The sequence below is a fragment of the Mytilus californianus genome, unplaced genomic scaffold (assembly GCF_021869535.1).
Source record: "Mytilus californianus isolate M0D057914Y unplaced genomic scaffold, xbMytCali1.0.p SCAF_15, whole genome shotgun sequence".
NCBI classification, from domain to species: Eukaryota; Metazoa; Mollusca; class Bivalvia; order Mytilida; family Mytilidae; genus Mytilus; species Mytilus californianus.
The window spans coordinates 2,644,472-2,667,144 of NW_026262637.1; positions in this window are offsets into that span (position 1 = coordinate 2,644,472).

Consider the following 22,673-nt stretch of genomic DNA (forward strand, 5'->3'; position numbering starts at 1 on the left):
ATATGTGTATAAGTTAAATGCTTAATTTTAAGATTAAACAAGATTCATACAGTGCAGAAAAATATAAATAAAACAATATGTGTATAAGTTCAAATCTCAATTGTAAAATAAAACAATGCCTGTGCAGTGTAGGAGATCATCAAGTCATTTGTAGTCGATACAGAACAGGGGAAAAAAATTGGCTACGTTTTACGAATCTTTTTATATAATCGGGGTAAAATAAATTAAGAAATGAAATTGAAATTTTTATTACCAGATTTATAAGTGGTTAGATTGTATTTTTGTTGTGAAAACACAGAAATAATTATAGCAAACTCTAATGTAAATACCACAATATGGAGGATTATCCTTGCCATAATCGTATTATTTTTCAACAATAACCATTTTCTCATAATTATTCATAAGGCTATACAATAAGCTATATCCCTTATTCGACTAATATTCAATATCAACAATTTTATCAGCATGATTCAATTTCAAAAGCGTCATAGTGTGATTTGCAGTTTATATATCGGATTCCGGGGGCTTTTGAAATCTTATAGTATTCTATGTTTTGGTGAAGTGTTCAAAGCTATACAGTGCATTTTAAATGTTGTAGTTTAGCATTTGTAATTCACCAATACGCCTTTGACAAAGATTTCAACGTGTTTCAGTGAATAGACAAATGTCATCGTATTTTAAAGATCGATTGTTGTAAAATATACGTCTAGCAGTAGATATGTTATACATCTTCAGGATGAAAAGACATTAACAATAAAACATGGACAATTTGAACGTCACTGATAAGTGATTTTTTTGGTTATGGACTGAAAAGCCTATCAACATATATATAACTGAGATAGCTGTATAATTTTATGAATATCCAATATGATTTGGAAAAGTTAAAAAAAAATTAAAGTTAACTATCTGAAATCAGTCAGAACTGAAAATTATAGTTTTTTTTAATTAAAAAAAAATCCTTAAATTTGACAGCAATAAACCAACCTACCAAACAACCTTGCATTCTGTTAGAAAAATGTATAATTGAGATAGCTGTAGAGTTTTATAAAATAATAAAAGGTGACTATCTGAATTTAATCAAAACTGAAAATTTTGGTGTTTTTTTACCTATTAATTAAATCTTTTTATTTGACAGCAATGAACCAATCTACCAAATAACCTGGAATTTTGTAGGAAAAATATACATTTAGCTGAGACTAGATTTTAATGTCAAAACTGAGTCTACACAGGTTGAGACAGGTCAAGACAGGTCGAGACTGGTCAAGACAGGTCGAGACTGGTAAAGACAGGTCGGTATGGTCAAGACAGGTCGAGACTGGTCAAGATATGTCGAGACTGGTCGATACTTAGTCAAGACAGGTCGAGACAGGTCGAGACAGGTCGAGACTGAGTCAAGACAGATCGAGACTGGTCGAGACTGAGTCGAGACTGGTCGAGCATTTTTCGAGACCATTTCAGACTACACCAATAATATCAAGTACTGAATCAGACTTATTAAGTAAAGTCGAGACTAGAGTTGAGTACAATTAAGTACAAATAAGTACTGTCTGGTCAAGAATAATATGTGTTCGGCCTTACTGGTCGAGCACAAAAATGGTCTTTCCAGACTCTGAGCAGTTTGCAGTGATACTTGCTATTTGTCGCATAAAACATGAAAAAATGAAATTGGAAGGGGTATAACAAAAATTGCAATTTTTACACTGTCTTCAGTAGGATCTATATGTATAGACAACGACAATCAAAGGACGATATGTAAGTGTTCGATTATTGAATGTTTTTTTTTCTTTGCATCAATTTCCTAATTGTTGCGTCTTCATACATCTTCTTTCATTAAAAGTTAATAATGTTTTTAGCAAAAATTCCTTTTAATGACAGCATAACTTGGCCGTATAGTGTTAGGCGCAATGCATCTGAAATGTATTAAAAGAAAAGGAGGGGAAACTACCATAGGTCGAATCATCTTAGCTAAAAGATAAACAACAGTCCACATGCGACTATATAGAAAAAAAAAGATTGAACAACACGAATTTCATAATAAACTCGAATGTGTGAACTCGTGATACAAAAGGGTTGGCATGTTATGCTAAAAGGGTATACTATGACATAATCGGGATGATTTATATCATAAGCGGTTACCCTGCCAATGAGTGGCATATTGTATCAAGATTTCTTTCCTTACGCTATTTAAAAAAAAAAACATGTATCCAATATATCTGATGTGAACTCATTTAGGAAACATAAGTGTAAACTTATGACTTATAGTTCAAGTTTACATTCGAGCTGCGTCGGACATAAATCGACTATAAGATATTGATTAGTTTAGAACATTCGAATACGAGGTGAATTTTATAGGTTCTTCTAAAAACTCAAATTTCAAACGATTTAAAACCTTTCCGTAGAGATTTCTTAACCAAAAATAGATTACAAGCGGTGTATATATATTCATTTTTATAAGGTCGATTTCTATGAGACGCAGCTCAAAGTTTCTTACAGTTTGACAGACTATATATGTCCCTTGAACACAGTTATTTTGTAATGCATTTCTTTCAAATAATATATGAAAGTTGAAAAAAATCCCACCTGCACTTTCTCATTATATATTTGCAGTGCAATGCACTAATGTTGGGACAAATTATATGAAGACTATAAAAAACCTTCATCAGGTCTAACTCAAACTCTGGACAATTTTGTATTGAAGGGGTGTTCAGGCATACTAATTTATATCCTTTTCAACTGGTAAAAATCACCATTTTGCTTTAAAGTTCATGACCTGTTTTTTTTAGTGTAATTCATCCCCATACTTGCTAATTGAGGCATCAAACACGAACAAAAAAATGGAAGGGGTATAACAAAAATTGCAATTTCTAAACTGTCCACAGTAGGTTCTGTATTTATAGAGAACGAAAATAAAAGAACGATAACTGTGTTCCTGGACCATATATATGTAAGTTTTCTTTGCATTAATTTTCTAGTTGTTGAGTCTTCATACATCTTCGTTAATTGAAAGTTAAAAAATGTAAACAAAAATGCCTTTTCAAGACAGTATAACCAGGTCTGATAATGATAGACTACATGCATCTGAAAAGTATTACAAAAAAAAAGAGGGGAAACTACCATACGTCGAATCATCATGACTAAAAAAATAAAACAACAGTTCACATGCGACAATCAAGAAAATTAAAGATCGAAAACGCGAATCTCACAATAACTCAGTTATGTGAACACGTGCTACACAAATGTTGTCATTTAATGCTACGCACGCCATTTTTTGTATTCAGGACGCTCGTGTTTTGACTCATTTAACACTAGAGCTTGCTTTTCGATGCGAGTGACGCTTGATTTCAGATTATGGTTGACGAAAAAGCAGATAACTCGAAATATCTATTTTCTATGCCGTTATTTTCTGTTATATTGGATTTATCTGTTTCTATTTCCATCTGTATTTGATCAAAATCAATCTTGTTAAGACAGTACACCACTTGTTAGAATTGCTATCTTAATTTGTTAATAATAACCTATTTCTATCTTTTGTTTATTTCGTTATTTTGCGAGAAAAAAGTAGTTAATCTCCACAGATGATATGAGCACATGTTTTTTGTCAGTGTGTTATATCCAATGAGCCACCAGGCAAAGGGAAAATGGAACCTGACAGGGAATATGAACCTGTATCCCTTTTGAAGTCTGAATAACATTTATACTTCATTGGGATGTGCTAATTTCAACACTAATTATCAATCTGATTATCTTTTTCACAGGTGAAGTGAGTTCATATCTTATTACAAGGCAAAAAAGGGGCAAGATTAGCCGAAATGTTTTTTTTTTCAATGAACTATAAATCATTTGATGGATAAAATCGACACCTTTCAAATTTTAGATGTTTTTCTTAGATTATAGTGAACATATTAATCTTGGTATAAAAAGAAAAATTTTAAACTTGACTACTTAACTTTTTTTCATTTTCATTTTATTGGCGTTTACGGGATTTCAATTAGAAAAGTTGTCAATTCCTTTCTTAGCTAATATAAGAGTGATTGAGATACAAATATTCTGCTATTTCTAGTTAAAGAGTCCTCCATTATCAACGTTCTGGTGAAGTATTCGTGTACATTTATAATTATAATAAATATTGTACACAATGAGGGAATTTTCTTATTAAAAAACACAGTCAATATGTAAATGTAGGATATATCAAAATGTGTATGTTAACCTAAAGACAAAGCGTCTGCTGTTATAAATGCTACTTGCTATGTTTTATATGTATAATGCATTATCTCCTGAAACTGCTGAATAAGAATCAGTAAAAAAGCACAGAAAATATTATAAATTGCATTTCTTTAACTGATGCCATTTGTCTAAGTCTGAAACTATATTACGTCCAATATAAAAAATAGGAATGAGGTGGTATTATCGCCAATGAGACAACTCTCCACATAACACCCAATGACATAGAAGTTAACAACTTTAGGTCATTGTACAGTCTTCAACAATAAAAAAACTATTCCGCATATTAAGCTATAAAAGTCCTCACAGTTATAAAAGTAATATAATTCAAACAGTTAAACGAACGGTCTTATTTTTGTACCAAATTATAAACGAAAAACAAGCATGGATACAATTGTGAATTGAAATGATTGACGTGTAAAAGAGACAGCAACTCTACCAAAAGGAGAAAACAGCCGAATTCCACCAATGCGAGAAAAACCCAAAATACAGGAAAAAAGTACAGCCGCTGAATTACAGGCTCTTAGCTGAGGAAAGGCACATGCATAATAAGATGTATAGTGAATATTTCAAAATTTCTTAGTTATGTAGGGACTTACAATTTTTTGGAAAATCTTAAATCCATCTACACTATTTCTTTTTTTCAATGAATACAAACCACATTTAATTCTTTCCAAATGTGTTCGTATTTCATGTTCCAAAATCAAATTAGTTGTTTGTTGTTTGTGTGATATCCATTGTTGTAGTATAACACATTTTTTTGACTTCAATGTATTTCAACTGATTTATTTTAAATTCACCTATACGCATGCCACAAATCAGCATAATACATTGTTTTTAAAGCATTTAAAGCTATCAGTCTGTATTGACGTCTTATTAATAATTATCACACAAATTTATAAAAAAATCATTTTTCATAGATTTTCAATTATCACAATACAATGTTTTATTTGAAAATGTCCTTTGAAAATGTCTTGTATGTTAATCCCGACATAAACAAGTACACAGTACATTTATAAGTAAAATACGGAAATAACAGATTTTTTTTTAACAAAATTTACTTCTGGATACTATCTTATGATCATAAACAAGCTTTTGTCACCGTTTGTAGAAATCCAGGATTGTTTAAGAAAGTTATTAAAATTTCAAAAACTTTAACTAAAGAGTGAATATGTGTGGCTGCCATTGCCGCCGCCGCCGATGACGCTGACAGAATGTAGGATTGCTATGTCTCGCTTTTTCGACAAAAGTCGAAGGCTCGACAAAAGGAAACAAAATATAAAAATTCATATAAATCAGCCTAGTGTATTAAGAAGACTTATATGCCTGATAATATACATGTATATGTATTAGATAAAATGTTATGTATTTACTGCTATGATTAGATGTTGATTACATTGACTAAATTCCATATACATGTATAAATATCGAAATAAGATGTGGTATAATTGCCAATGAGACAACTGACTCCACCAGAGACTAAAGAATGTAGAAGTTAACAACTATTGGTCAACATACGGCCTTCAATAAGTATTTTTACTACTATCACAGTTAAGGATTAAATTTTTTTTCAGTTATCCAGGATATTTTGCAAACACGTAAATGATTTATTGAAGTAAAATCTAAGGAAAGTAGGACCTGGATGTAAAATAATACCAACTTTAAGGTATGTATGTTGACGGTAACATTAAATCCTTGTTTCATATAAGGTAACATTAAAGATAATGAAGGGTTCTAGTTTATTGCTTCTATCCTAATACAACACCTAATCATGCTAATTATAGATATAAAAATATGAAGATGTGATACGATTGCAATTTGGAAAACTCCACAAGATACTAAATGACACAGAAATTAACAGCTATAGGTCACAATTCTGCCTTCAAAAATGAGTAAAACCCATACTGCATAGTCAGCTATAAATGGGCCAAAAATGAAAATTGTTAAACAATTCAATCGAGAAAACAAACTACATAATTTATGTCCAAAATAATGAACAAAACAAATATGTAACACAGCAACAAACAATTTTAACCACTGAATTACAGGCACATACAGAGTATGGCGGGGTTAAACAGGTTGAAGGCGTATTGTCCTTATCCATCAAATCTTTTGGTTAAATGAAAATTTTTAATCCATGGTGCCTGAAAAAATTGACGAGTTTATTGTAAACAAATCTGAAGCAAAATGTAAGTACAATGGTGGCATTTCATACTTAAGATGCCTTAAGATTAAATGCAATTCCGGACTGCTTTATATGAAGAATTTCTTTAGCCTCTGTCTCCTGATTACCCCATATATGGATAAAATGTAAATATCTTCTGACATCAACATTATATATATTATTTTGTGAATTTTAGTTTACATATTTTTAGTGAAATTTTTTTTTCTATTTGTAGACAAACTGTGCTTGTTAATTTAGAAATCAGCTAATGCAGAAGAACAGATTCTGTTGATCAGACAAACTTGGAAACACTTATTGACAAAAAATATATTTAGTAATACAATTATGTTTAAAGAAAGAGATAGAGAGAGGGAGAGAGCCAGTTGTAAAGATTTATTCTTTCAAACCAGATATGTTGATTACATTTGAATTTCATGTGCCTACAGTTCCCCCCTAAATGGTCTTAGTTAATACATGTACTAGGTGTTTAATGTAAGACTTTGATGTGACTTGTGAGAACAACCAGCTGCCATTGGTTTAAATCTATTTTTATGCCCTTTCAGTTGGGGGGGGGGGGGGCATATTGTTTTACTCCTGTCCTTACTTCCTACCGTCCTATTATGGTTATATAGATATAAGAAGAAGTGAAATTTGCGCCAATGAGACAACTCTCCATCCAAATCACAGCTATTCCAGATAACTACTCCTAGAGTTGGAATTCAAAGAAAGAAGTTTCACTTTTCTGGCTGTTTGAACATATATTGAAGGTGTGCATGTGGTACAGAGGATTTTGTTTTTTTTTATATATATAATAGCTCTTTTGGGAGATAGTTGAACTTAGTAATTGTTTGAGTATTTACTTGCATGAGAGGTGCATAGTATTTCTGGATAACTCCTCCTACAGTGAACCATAGACTATTCAACCCATGCTCAGCTTTGTGTATTTTAAAATAACACTTTGTATCTGTTTGGGCATCATTATAGTGTCTCCCAGTCACAATATCTCAAATATAGTCCTACATTGCCTTTGTTGTAATACAGTTACTTAAAGAGTTGAGTGCAGAGGAATCGCATTGTCTAGTTTCAAATATGTTTCTTTGTGGGTGGTATCTATTTTAAACAAGACCCAGTATTTGATATCACTAAAACATAAGATGAGTTAACGTTAGAGTCGGTTAAAAAAGATTAAATCAGTGTGGAAAAAAAATATAGCAGCTTATTCATTTGAATTTTGTACAAATTCATCTGCCAATCATGAATACATTTGGAAAGAGTAGTTATATTAAAAAGAAAAGTGACTATATGTATGGATACAAATCAGTAGACATATGTATACATGACCATTAGCGAGGCTGTAATAAATATTGGATATATTTCGCTACATTATATTATACAAGTAAATTTTTTTGTAAAATGGATAAAAAAAAACTTTCATTTAAAGGACCAACAAGGATAAGGAAAAGATTGCAAATTTAAAGCTGTATGAAAGTTTCATTTATATTTGTTGCTTGATTTTTTTGTAGAAGGTTAACTTAGTATTCAGCATATAGTACAACATTCCAAACTTATAATTAGGCAGAACTGCAAGTGTATGTTATAATTGTAGGTACAATGTATCATCACAAACATGTCCCATTTAGATTTTATTGTTTTGTGAACTTTTCTTTCTCTTCATATTTGCTTTTATCATAAATCTTAAAATTTTAATTAACAAGTATTCTAAACATGGATATGTTTGTCTTTGGACATTAATGTATTTCTTGTTGATGTAAAAAAATCAACCGTTTTTAATAAATCTATTAATAAGTTTATACTTCATAATTTGACTTCCTGTTTTACCTGTAATTGGTTATACACACACCTCAGTTTACCTTTAAATCTATTGTAGGTAAGGTGAACACAACAATGCTGTCATATGTTGGCTAATTTGATTGCTTATGTCATAAAATCTTCTGAACTTTTGACATCAAGCTATTTTCCTTGTTTATGTTTGTTTTTATTTCTTGACATTATCCCAATTAGGTATCTTAACATTTTATTGTTGATCAGAAACAATTATACTTAAAACTTGGCAAGGAATATTTTATTAAAATTTCAAGGTTAATAAAAGAAATGCAGGCTGTTAAAGTGGCATTAGCTGTCAAAGTCAAGATCACGGCTCAAATTCGTCATATTTGAATTATGATATATATGAACTAAAATGTATATCCAAATTATAAAGAGTCTTAAACTTGAATCTTAGTAAAATTGAGCTTTGGGCCTGTGGATTCAAAATCTTATTGTGAAGACTGAACGTGTTATTAATCGTAAACTGGTTGTTCTAGGGTAGAAACTGGATATCTATTTGAATTATGATAGGAGTCAAATTGTGATGGTTTTCTGGCTTAAATATCTTGCAATTTTCTTTGTTAGAATAAAATATATAGTGCTATACTTTTACGACTTTTTGAGTTAGTTTGTTTTGTTGATTTTTTAGAGTATATCAAACTCAAATTTTATCTAAGAAAAAGTGTACTTTTTGTTGACATATATGAGAAGTAATTATATATAGATTCATTCTGATTTAACCAAATTAGAAAATTATATCTTGAGATTTTTTTTATTAAACTCTGACACTGTTACAATAGAAAGGTCATAAATAACAGCATTATATAAACATGATGAAATAATATGTGATATCAATATCATAAAGGCATATAGAACAATAGATTAGTCCATATTCTATGCCACCTCAGAAAATACTAAATGAGTAGGTAACAATTTAGTATAACTTCACTTTTAATTGGTCAGTACGCACTTTTAAGGTGTTATATTAGTAAATCAAACATTAATAATTCACTTTCAAACATTAAGGATATTTGATAATCCAAAATTATAATTCCCCCCTTATTAATCATGTTAATGTCTTGTGTGAAAATTTGAAACTTTTTGCGCTTTTACTAAATAAAAATCCATATCATAAGGCATTATAAATTAGAACGGTTGAGCTTGATGCAGTGTTTTATAAATTAATCTAATAATTTAATTTGATGCGCTTTTAACGCCCTCCGTAGAAATAAAATTATCAGAAAATATATCTTTAAAAAAATATTATAAAAAATTACCAATTTATTTCAAATAATTGTTTTATACCTTTTGTTGCAATTTCTGAATTAAAATAAATATAGATTTACATGATTGACCAATTCTCCAGTTCACTTGTATGTTTCCCTTTGGAAAGATGAAATTATGTTGAAATAAGCAGTATCCGATAACGATAACCTTGACCATCTGTTTGAATATTTACAAAATGTTAACCTTGATATTAATTAAAATACATTTTCAATAATCCAGATAGTCATTTAATTGATATGTGAGTAATTTTGGAATACTTGTACATGTATTAGTATGTTTTGTATTTCACTAAGATTGAATGTCGAAAGCCAGTTTTGTATAAGATTATAATGCATTTTTGAACAGAAACACCTATGTGTAATTTTACATAAATAATTTGTTTGATAGATTTTATAAAATTATGTTAGTGAGCCTGAAGGTCATGTGATATGTGATCTGTGGTGGGTCACATGACCAGTGATCCATGATGGGTCATGTGATCTGTGATGGGTCACATGACCAGTGATCAATGATAAGTCATGTGTTATGTGATCTATGGTGGGTCACATGACCAGTGATCCATGATGGGTCATGTGTTATGTGATCTATGGTGGGTCACATGACCAGTGATCCATGATGGGTCATGTGATATGTAATCTGTGGTGGGTCACATGACCAGTGATCCATGATGGGTCATGTGTTATGTGATCTATGGTGGGTCACATGACCTGTGATCCATGATGGTCATGTGATATGTGATATATAGTGGGTCACATGACCAGTGATCCATGATGGTCATGTGATATGTGATCTATAGTGGGTCACATGACCAGTGATCCACGATGGGTCATGTGTTATGTGATCTATTGTGGGTCACATGACCAGTGATCCATGATGGTCATGTGATATGTGATCTGTGGTGGTCACATGACCAGTGATCCATAATGGATCATGTGATCAGTGAGTTCTAAAGGCTGTGTGATCATTTGTATGTGATCTTCATAAAATGTTTTATGTTTAGACAATAATAAAATGTTGATCCTTGTGGATTTCTAATGAAATGATTTTCTAGTTTGTTTTACTTTGCAGTTGCATCAGAAAAAAAGACAATAATTTCCCCCCGTTTCAGTGCCAAAAATTTCCATTTAGATTTTGAATTCAGTTTGGTATTAATGATCTTGAGATAGCAGTCATACAACAAAACAAACCAAATAAAAATTGATATTCTTATATGTTTTTACTTCAAAACAAGACAAGCAGATGTCCCTTCTTATGCTAAAGTCTTTGCAGACAAGCAGTGAAATTACTTGATGGTGTCTTTGGCTATGGTTTAGACATTTGATTAATATGTATATAATGAGAAATAGTATACGTTGTAGAAACAGAAACCCTACAAAACAATAATAAAAATCAGAAAACTCTTAGAGGTCAACAAATGACATACATGTTCAACAAGAAGAATATATCATCAAGCTGTGAATTGCTTAGAATATACACAAAATGAAAAATAAGACTAGTAAGACTATAAAAGGATTAATCACATTTCTTTAGCCAACATAGACAAGCTATTAAAACAATACGTGACTTGTTTTTATTGACGGTATATAATGAGATGTGTATAATTAATTGTCAAATTGTTATACGTATGATTCATTTATCTTATAATTTTTGAAACAATAACAAAACGGACACACCAAATGTTTGGGGTTTTTTTGGAAAATATTTTTTTTGAATTTTACATTTGTTAGAGATACATAAAGTACCGGTACCTTATCCCGGCCTCGTTAAGGTTAGTATATAGCATTTCAGTGATAAGGTTAGTACTTGTTAGTGCACAATATATATAGTAATAATGACATACATGCAACTGAATAGAAATAAGATAACATGATATATTATAAATTCTAATTCATGGAATTAATTTAATTTTTGCTGCAACCAGATTATGGAATTTTTCATATTTGCCTTCTTTGTTTATCAATATTGCATGATATTGAAGAAATTTCTTTTTAAACATTTCAAACACATTAATTTGTTTTGTTTTTTTTCGGATATATAGTATCCTTTGTATACAGTAAAAAGTATAATTGTTATTAAATCATTAATACTGTAATAACTTGTATCGTTTATTTTGTATCCGTACAAAAGTGATCTAATTGATATTATTTGATGTCCTATTTTGAGTTTATCAAGTAATAGTTCCCAAAATGATTTCAGAAATTTGCATGTATAAAAATAGTGCTCATAATCTTCGATGACATCACAAATATTACATAGCGGAGTTTTAGTTATTTTCCAAGAGAAAAGTAATTTTTTGGTTGGTAAAATGTAAAAATATTTACACCATAGATACATAAGTTTATACATCTAATTTGACATGTACTTTACATCCTGTCTACCTAATTACATAAGCCACAATAATGACATATATTAACTCATATATATTGTAGATTCTAGTTTTACGTTGTAAAGGTGCTAATACTAGCAGATCTTTCATCAGCTCCCTTACAAAACAAAAATATACCATCTACGTAAATTGCAACTGTAAAACGGAGAACTCTGTTTATGTTTTAACATATAGCATCTGTGGAATTCAGTACGTGGAAGAAATATTCGGCTAGATAATCATCAATCCCATCACAAGACATCTTCGCTCTGATTTCACTTTGGTAGATAATAAATAAATATCTTATTTATTAGCACAAACTCATCAACAATAAATGGTTAAGGCTCATGGTATATTAATTACATAGTTGATCATACATAATAAGTATTGCAAATAATGACTATATTAATATGTAATATTATAAACAATGATTATGAATTAGACATATTGACAATTTTATAGAGTTTGTTCTGCTTTACGCAGGTTCAGACTGTCTGAAATGAAAGAGGAAGTCAATTTTAGGATTGTGTATGAATTATTATTTAACAAAAAGATTATATTATTTTTATATTTTTGGAATTTTGTAGGATCAGCGATTATATTTGAAACTTTTTGGTAAAATATGGCCCTTTTAGTTGAGTATTTTTCACAATGTAAAAGAAAATGTTTTTCATTTTCAATTTGACCAGAATTACCTACAGAGCAGTATCTCTCATTTCTGGGAATATTTAGATGTCTCCCTCTTTCAATCATCAGTATATGAGCGCTTATACGGATCTTACATATTGCAGCTCTGTCACTTCTGTTTTTCAATATATCAACATAGGGTGGTCTTCTGCCCATTATGTAGACACTCTTGAAAAAGTCTAACTTTTTTTATTCAAATATATTTGCATTTTGAACTTGCAAACATTGGCCATTAATTATTTGTTTAATGGAATTTAAATTACCTTTAACATAATTAAAGTTATTGATGATATAAGACATTCCAGGTCCATTCAAAAGACTCTTGACCTTTATGACCCAAGGGTTTGAATCTACAGATTTAGTGAATATATCATATGCCAAAGAATTTTCCGAAGAAACTATATGGTTCAGGTAGTTGAATATTGAATATAATATTTTATTTTTCAAGGGAATTCTATTACGTTCGGCTCGACATCCATCATTAGATGCCTTACAGTGAACCCCTAATATATCTTTGATAAATTTAACATGAAGTTTTTCAAAGGGATCAGAGTCTTTAAAAATGTGAATCCACCCCCCAAATTTCACTACAATATGTAAGAATGGGAGTAACTAAACAACCAAACAATTTTTCAAGAAGTCTACAAAATGTTAAAAATGGTAGTTTATATAACTATGCAGATGACAATACTTTGTCTTTCTGTACTCCAAATTTTGATTTATTAATTTCAACTTTGGAATCTGAGTCAAAAATACTTATTGAGTGGTTCCGGGTGAATAAAATGCAAGCAAATCCCGACAGGTTTCAAGTTTTGGCTGTTGGCAAAAAGACCTTTGAACAAAACCCATCTATACATATTCAAAACTCGAACCTTACATGTGAAAAAACAGTAAAATTATTAGGCATTGAAATTGACTATCAGTTAAATTTTGATGTTCATATCAGCTCAATCTGTAGGAGGGCATCACAGCAATTAAATGTTTTAAAACGTTTGGGCTCAGTTTTGGATAGACTTAGTAAACTTACTATTTTTCATACCTTTATTCTTAGTAATTTTAATTTTTGTCCTTTGGCATGGCATTTTTGCAATGAGAAAAATTCCAAAAAATTAGAAAAGGTGCAGGAAAGAGCACTCCGTTTTGTATATGAGGATTTTACCAGCCCCTACGTGGACCTCTTACTTAAAGCTAAGGTGCCCTCAATGCAGTTTAGCCGGATTAGAACAATGGCTCTAGAAACTTTTAAGATTATAAATAATATAGCTCCTGTGTGCTTACAAAATTTGGTGAGTGTAAAAAAAATCTAAGTATTCTTTCAGGTATGTAAATATTCTGGATGTTCCACAGGTAAAGTCAACCCGTTACGGTAAAGAATCTTTCAAATTTGCTGCCGCTACTTTATGGAACAGCCTTCCAAACCATTTCAGAACTGAAAATAGTTTTTCACATTTTAAAAGTCTTGTTCAGTCCTGGAACGGCTTGGAATGTCGCTGTTCTGCTTGCAGATAATTCTTGAGATGTTTATTATTTATGTTGCTTTTGGTTGCTCTGGTCTAGCATGTTTTATTTCATTTTAAACTTGTTGCTAAATTTTTATTGCATGCTATGTAAGTGAGATTTAACTTCGTATAACAGGTTGTTTTATATGTCAAATTAGACTGTTTTTATGTTATGTATATGTTTTTATATTCGGTCAAAAGCTCCTTAGAGCTTGTGTTGTGTCTTTTAACTTATGCCGAATCAAAATAAAGTTTTCTTATCTTATCTTATTACATGGGTTGTTGAGACCTATAGTTTTCTTTATCTTATAGTATGCCTTCCTGACTTTTTCCATTAGAGTATTCACAGCAAGGCAAAAATTGCCATTATACTTGAAAACAATACCCAAGTAACAATAATTTGTAACCGTTTCAAGATATGCATTTTCATAGGTAAAATGGTTGAACAATGTCTTGCCATTAAAATTAAATATCATAACTTTTGATTTATCAGTATTAACTTGTAGTTTCCATGATGAACAATATTCATGTAAACTATCAAGAGATTTTTGTAGACCCTCTTTGCTTTCAGATAGTAAAACAATATCGTCTGTATATAAAAGAATGTTCAAAGAGGTATCCCCAATGGCAACTGGATCCGTATGTTTTTTATCAAGATTACCTACTAGTTAATTTATAAAATAGTTAAAAAGAAGGGGACTCAATACGTCGCCTTGTTTAACACCCCTTTCTGATAGGAATGAAGGACTCAGCCCATTAGAGAATTTTATTCTACATACTGTATCAGTATACATTAAATAAATAAATAACTTTAAACATTTTTTGGGGGATATTATGTTTTATGAGTTAAGAAAATAAACCTAGTCGCCATACGGTATCAAATGCCTTTTTTAAGTCTATGAAGGCAGCAAAAACTTTTTCTTTTTTTGTCTATATTGATCAGTTATGGTCTTAAGAGTGAATATGTGGTCATCTGTACGACTTTTCTCTTTAAAACCAATTTGATTTTTTTGATATCCATAAATTTTACTAAACGTTTATATAAAACTTTATTGAAAAGTTTACCCAGGTTGGAACTAATAGATATACCTCTATAGTTCCCTGGATCAAATTTGTCCCCTTTCTTATGCAAGAGAACAAGTAAGCTTTCATTCCATATTCTCGGAAATTGACCAGATTCGAATATGCTATTAAAGAGTTTATGAAGTGGTTTTATTAAAACAGGGATTGCATTTTTCAACATTTCATTTGAAATCATGTCGGCTGATGTGCTTTTGCAATTTTTAATTAAACGAATAGCTGTTACTATCTCTTCAATTGTTATCTCTGAACTCAAGTGAGTCAAGTCATCTGTAACATGTGATAAATTAAACTTTTCTTTTAGAGAGTCAAAATCTTTAATAATTTTAGAGTGAAAACTATTGTGGTTTATGTCACAGCTATTCATTTTTTTATAAAACTGGATGAAATCTTCTTGTGGTAAAGATTCGTTTTGTTGGTTATTACTTTTTTGTCTACTTAATGTATTCTCAAAATGTTCCAAAACATCTTTGGGTCTTTCTCACATGTATAAAGTTCTGAAAATATATCTTTTTTGTTTTTATTTTCTTCATATTTACATAGACGTCTAAGTTTAGATCTGAAAGAATAAAATTTATGTCTGTATTCAGAATTATAGGGATGTTTATTAACTAACTTTTCATAATTTTTTACTGTAACACCAAGTTCACGGCAAGATTCAGAAAACCAAGGTCGTCTTTTTGACCTATTTTGATTTTTATTTCTGACTAGGACTTTCTTAACTAGTTTAGCAGACTTGAAAGCATTTTCATATAGTATAGTATTAAATGAATTTACTGCTGATTCAGAGTATTTAAAAGTGGATTTCAAAAACTGTTCAAATTTGATTTTACTCTCTATACTGTTACTATTTAATGTGTAGAGATGGATTGCTTCAGGGGTCCATATAAACTTATTTGGGATAGGGTCCAACTGATATTGGTAGATGCAAGTACATTGCGTTTATTTTTTTATCGCATTATAAACAATTTAAACATCTAAATATTGAAATAGTGTGTAAAAATTACATTGTATGACAATTAATATATTTTAAAATATATTTATATGTAAGTGCCTATAAATAGCAGCACATGACATACAAATCTATGGGAGTGTGGATTAATCAGTACAGAGATTAATTCAATTACACAAATAAAATTATAGATTGCCTAACAATGTAATTTTAACACACTATTTAGTATGTAAATATAAGAATGTTTAAAATACTTACAAAATGATGAAAATAAACGCAATATTTCGCTGGACTAACTAGCTTTATCAAGCGTGCATCTATCCAGGTGAAATCGGATGTAGATGATAAGAAACTTTTGGAGCTCAATGTATATGTTGCACTTGAATTTAGCTGCCTTCGTTGAAAATAATACATAATTTGGATGAAGTTCAAGATTTTTACAAAATTGGTAGTTGAAGTTAGCAACGTCCATTGGCCAATATTACAGGATAAAAAGGAGTACTAAATTATTCTTTATCTTTCCTGTATCTTTTCTCATCTTTTTCGTTAAGACCATCAGGTTCTAAAGTGTGGAGTTGGTGGATCCAAAAATGTTCTCTTCTCCTTCTCGCCGTGGTTTCCCACTCGGTGTTGACTTCTATGATTTGGAAAGTAACATTATCAAAAGAATGTTTCGTTGAACGAAGATGTCTTGTGAGAGGACAGTTTTTGTTGGTTTTGTACCATGAACGATAGTTATTGAGCCGAATTATAATATATTTATATGTCATATATAATACAGTACTTGTTGTATGTATGTATGTAATGTAATCATTGTGACTAACCCCCCCCCCCCCCCCCCCCCCCCCCCGAGAATGGTGTTGCTTTCTATAATTTACTGGGTTGTTACATAATAGGACGCTTTCCAGTCACATGTTCAATGTCCTTGACCTCATTTTCATGGTTCAGTGACTAAGATTTTTTGTAATGTTAAATTCTCTCTTATTATAAGTAATAGGATAACTATATCTGGTATGTGCGTACCTTGCAAGGTCCTCATGCCCCGTCAGACAGTTTTCACTTGACCTCGACTTCATTTCATGGATCAGTGAACAAGGTTAAGTTTTGGTGGTCAAGTCCATATCTCAGATTCTATAAGCAATAGGTCACGTAAAGTATATTCGGTGTATGGAAGGACTGTAAGGTGTACATGTCCAACTGGCAGGTGTCATCTGACCTTGACCTCATTTTCATGGTTCAGTGGTTATAGTTAGGTTTTGTGTTTTGGTCTGTTTTTCTTATACTGTATGCAATAGGTCTACTATATTTGGTGTATGGAATAATGTTAAGGTGTACATGTCTAGCTGGCAGGTGACATCTGACCTTGACCTCGTTTTCATGTATCAGTGGTCAAAGTTAAGTTTTTGAGTTTTGGTCTTTTTTTCTAATACTATATGCAATAGGTCAAATGTATTTGGTGTATGGAAATTTTTTATGATCTATATGTCGTCGCGAAGGTTTTATTTGACTTTGACCCATTTTCCCAGTTCATTGCTCAGTATTAAGTTTTTGTGTTTTGGTCTGTTTTTCTTAAACAATAAGCAATAGGTCTATTATATTTGTTGTATTGAAAAATTGTTAGCTGTACATGCCTGCCTGTGGTGTTCACATTTCTAAGTGCTACATATGTAAACCAGAGGAGCCTGTGACGCTCACCTGATTTATGTTTAAAATTGATGCATGAAATAATGCAACTGTTATATTTTGCTTTAGTTTCATAGATATAAGTCAAAAACTGCATTTTACCCCTACATACTAATTTTAGCCATGGCAGCCATCTTGGTTGGAAGGTGAGGTCATAGGTCACATTTTTTCAACTAGATGCCCTAATGATGATTGTGGATAAGTTTGGTCGAATTTGTCATATCTGTTTCAGAGAAGAAGATTACAAAATTTTACAAAAAAAAAGTTAAAAATTGACATTAAAGGGCACAAATTCCATAAAGGGATAATTGAAAATTTTTGTAATGTTGACTTATATGTAATAAAATAATAATAAAATTCTTTATTTAACGAAGGTAACACATTTAACAATTACATGTTAATCTTCCATGAGGCCTTCAAAAACTATTAATACAAATAGAAAAGAAAAAAAAAACAAAATACAAACAAAATAAAATACATAATACTGTTATACATAGCGGCTTAAATATTGAATAAGTACATATGCATTCAATAGAAGAAGAAAAAATACATTAGAATCAAGCATCTTCATTCTGTACAGTTAGAAAATAGTTTGAACATTTCATCTTAAATGTATCTAAATTATTTATTTCTTTAATATTATTTGGTAAATTATTCCAATAAGACCAGAATATTTAAATGTTCTTTTTAAAAATTCAGAATTAGGTCTTGGTACATGAAGAAGTCTTGATGTTGTCGACCTGAGACAATAATTATAAAGATCAGTACAAGCAGTAAATTTAATAGATAGATAATCAGGTGCTAGACCATTCATACATTTAAACATTAACACAGCTTGAAAATATTGTATTCTTGTAAATATAGTCATCCATGCAAGCTTTTAAAACATTAATGTTGATGGAAAATCAAAAGAAACAGATAAAACTAATCTTGCAGCACGTTTTTGGAGCTTACCGGTATGTATCCTCTCCAGATGACAGTTTGTGGTAAGACCCCATACTGTACAACAGTAGTCAATAATGGGTAATATATAGCTATTGTAAAAAAGAATAAGACCCTTTAACGGTAAATAACGTTTCAACCTTTTTAACAGGTATATTCTGGTTGAAATAGTTTCGCATATTTTATCAATTTGATTTGACCATGATAGATTTTTATCAATATGAATTCCAAGAAGTTTTTCAACTTCAACATTATCTAAAGTGATATTATCTTGTGATAAAACACATAAACATTCATTGCAGCTTTCCAGTTTTCTGTCTGATCCAACAAGCATACATTTTGATTTCTTGCTATTTATCATCATATCGTTTTCTTTACACCATTTAATAACATTGTCTAAGTCTTTATTCAAACATATATTTAAATTTACAATAGATTTAGATGACAAATGTAAAGTTGTATCATTAGCATATAGATCAGATTCTGTATATTCTAAGGTTAATGGTAAGTCATTGATATAAATAAGGAACAATAAAGGTCCAAGTATAGATCTTACTTTGCTGAACATTATTGCTGTTTACAATTTGTCTCTATCTATAATAATATTCTAGCTTATAACCAAAAATGGAAAAAAAAAAATTAAAATTACCAATTTAGATTTGTCTGAATTTTAGGGCAGATAAATCTTGACCTGATGAACATTTTTACCCCATTGTCAGATTTGCTCTAAATGTTTTGGTTACAGGGATATATGCCAAAATCTTCATTTTATCCCAATGCTCTATTTTTAGCCATGACAGCCATCTTGGTAGGCCGGGTCATCAGACATATTTTTTAAACAAGATGCCCCAATAATGACCAAATTTGGTCAACTTTTGCTCAGTAGTTACAGAGATGATTTTAGTAAAATTAAAGGAAGGACGCCAAGTGATGAGAAAAGCTAACCTCGCCCAGCTAAAAAGATGATGTGAATTTTTTTAACATGCAAGTTCACAAGAAAGTCCTAATGGAAATGTGTCATCCTATCCCAGACTCAATATTTCGACTCCAAACACCAGCATGCTTAGCGTAAGAACCAGTATATACCAATTTTAGAGTCTAGTTCCACTTTGTTGTGCTTCAAACACTGACAAGAGTACCGAGGCTGTTTTTAAAAAGTTTAAAAGAGGCTTGGATATAAAATGATGTATGCCATTATAGAATGGCTTAGTGACCCATTTTGTATGTTGCTTGTGAAGTACACACTACACACAATTTCAGCATTCTAAGACTGATAAAACGTATATGATGATAATGAACTACAAACAGGACAGCAAAGATACAGAAGAAACATTAGACCAAGAAATTTATATAAGACTGGAAAGCAAATTTTCTCAGAATAAATGAAACATTAATATAGGGTAAGTGTGCTGATCACTGCATCTATAACTCTAAGATAATGCTGTTAAAATTGATGAAAAGCTGCAACCCTATCAAGTCACTGAGAAGTGCTACAATGTTTATATATAAGCAGCACATAATCAGTAACAAAAAAGGCTGTTAACTTGTTAATTTTTGACAGCAGTACTTTTAGAAGTTAAAATGTTTACTCCAGATTTTTGAAGAAAATAAGAACTACACAAGAGAAAAAAGAAAACTGCACTTCCATTAGACCAGTACATCAAGCCCTTATAAAGAAATTAACATTCTCTCCCTAACTACTTTACATACAGCTCTCAATATTACCCTCATCTACTCAATTTTTCCTTTTTCTCCCTATAGAACATATATCCATACATACCACTCTCATTATTTACCCTCATCCTCCCTCCATTTCTGTCTTATCCAATATCAACCTTAACCACCTATATTAGCCTACTCTGTGTGTTAAATATCCCCATGAAAGTGTTAGTTGATGAAAAGATTTTAATCATGAAGTTCCAGGCATGGAAGAATGAAAAATTTCAATACTGAAAAGACAATCTAAACTTTTCATGTTTTTTTTTTAATATTGAGCAAATTTGGAGTTGTAGTTTTTATTTCAATATTAAATGGTTATTATTTTTAAAATTAGGGTAACAGCCAAAGTTACAATAAGCCAAAATGTGTGATGTAAATTTTATTTGAAGAAATTATCCTTGAATAACCATTTTGCAGCCAAAATATATATTTAATTGAAAGGTGTAAAAAATATTTAAAAAAAATGAAAAAAAATAGTCTAAAGTAAAAATTGCCAAAAGTTTTTAAAATGCCAAATGGTACAAAAGTACCTGTCTGCTAATGTACTAGCCAGCTGGCCTGAGGGTTATCTGGACTTTAAGGTGCTAGTTCACCGAAACAAATGGCCGCAGTGACCACCAGTCTCTTCCTTTCGGAGTACCAATTTTAGAGTCTCTGATTTGACTAAAGCATGACTTATACAGCCAATATGAAAAAACCTGAACCATTTAACAAATAAAAAAAACCATCCCCAATTAAAATTTAGATAAAAAGTTAAAAACACCCCCAATTAAAATATGGATAAAAATTTAAAACATCCCCAATCAAAATTTGAATAAAAAATAAAAACATCCCCAATTAAAATTTGGATAAAAAGTTAAAAACATCCCCAATTAAAATTTGAATAAAAGATAAAAACATCCCCAAATTAAAATTTGAATAAAAAATAAAAACATCCCCAATAAAAATTTGATTAAAAGATAAAAACATCCCCAATTAAAATATGGATAAAAAGATAAAAACATCCCCAATAAAAATTTGAATAAAAGATAAAAACATCCCCAATTAAAATATGGATAAAAAGATAAAAACATCCCCAATAAAAATTTGAATAAAAGATAAAAACATCCCCAATTAAAATTTGAATAAAAGATAAAAACATCCCCAATTAAAATTTGGATAAAAGATAAAAACATCCCCAATAAAAATTTGAATAAAAGATAAAAACATCCCCAATAAAAATTTGATTAAAAGATAAAAACATTCCCAATTAAAATATGGATAAAAAGATAAAAACGGTCGGTCTGACCAAGTCACCCTTGGTCACGGTCCAACTGAGTGATCGATCTCACTCAGTTCATGCATGGTACTATGGAAAAGGTTTAGACCACGACTGGGTCGCAGTCTGACCAAGTCACCCTTGGTCTGACGGTCAGGGTCCAACTGAGTGATCTATCTCCCTCAGTTCATACCAGTACTAGCAGATACTTGATATGTATGGCGGGGACGTTACTATACCTAAATGGGAGGTATAGTATCTGTGAACCCTAAACACAGATGGCGACTTAACTTCCCATACATGTAATCAAATATCCAATGCTATTACTGTTATTGTTATATTATGTTTATAAAATAACTAATGAAAAACCTACCACAATAATTAGATAAAAACATTGCATCCAAGTTTCCTGTGGCAAGAAGTGAAATATTTTTTTTATACAAGTTCAAATGTACTAAGTAGTCCAGTTTTAGTTGGTTTCCTTAAGGTTTTCAAAAGGCTCCAAGAAGATGTCACCTTTTGGGTAAATACAATGTGACAGTAACTCAACAATAGAGTAAAACCAAAAAAAAGCTATGAAAATGTCAAAGTACAGTCTTTCCCAATAAACGATAATAACTAATGGTATCTTATTCTTTTTGCCTTGCAAGTCTTTGCATGAAAAATGTCACATCTATGTCATACAAATGCTAGTCAGATTACCTCCACATAGCTTTGAAATAACTATCAAATGTTGATTATTGTCTAATGACAATGTACCTTCATTTTAAAGGTATACTGTGCATAAAACATAACAGGTCCTGATATTCTTGATCCGAGGTTACACAAGGGTCAGATGACAGACAGTGTTTATTACTATATACTAGTAGTACAAATTAGAAGGTACTTATTTCATGATGTAGGTGTTAAAAACTATAGGTCACTGTAAGCAAGTTATAAGAGGCGCCAATATAACAAAACATGATACAATTTCAAATGCAGAAACCATT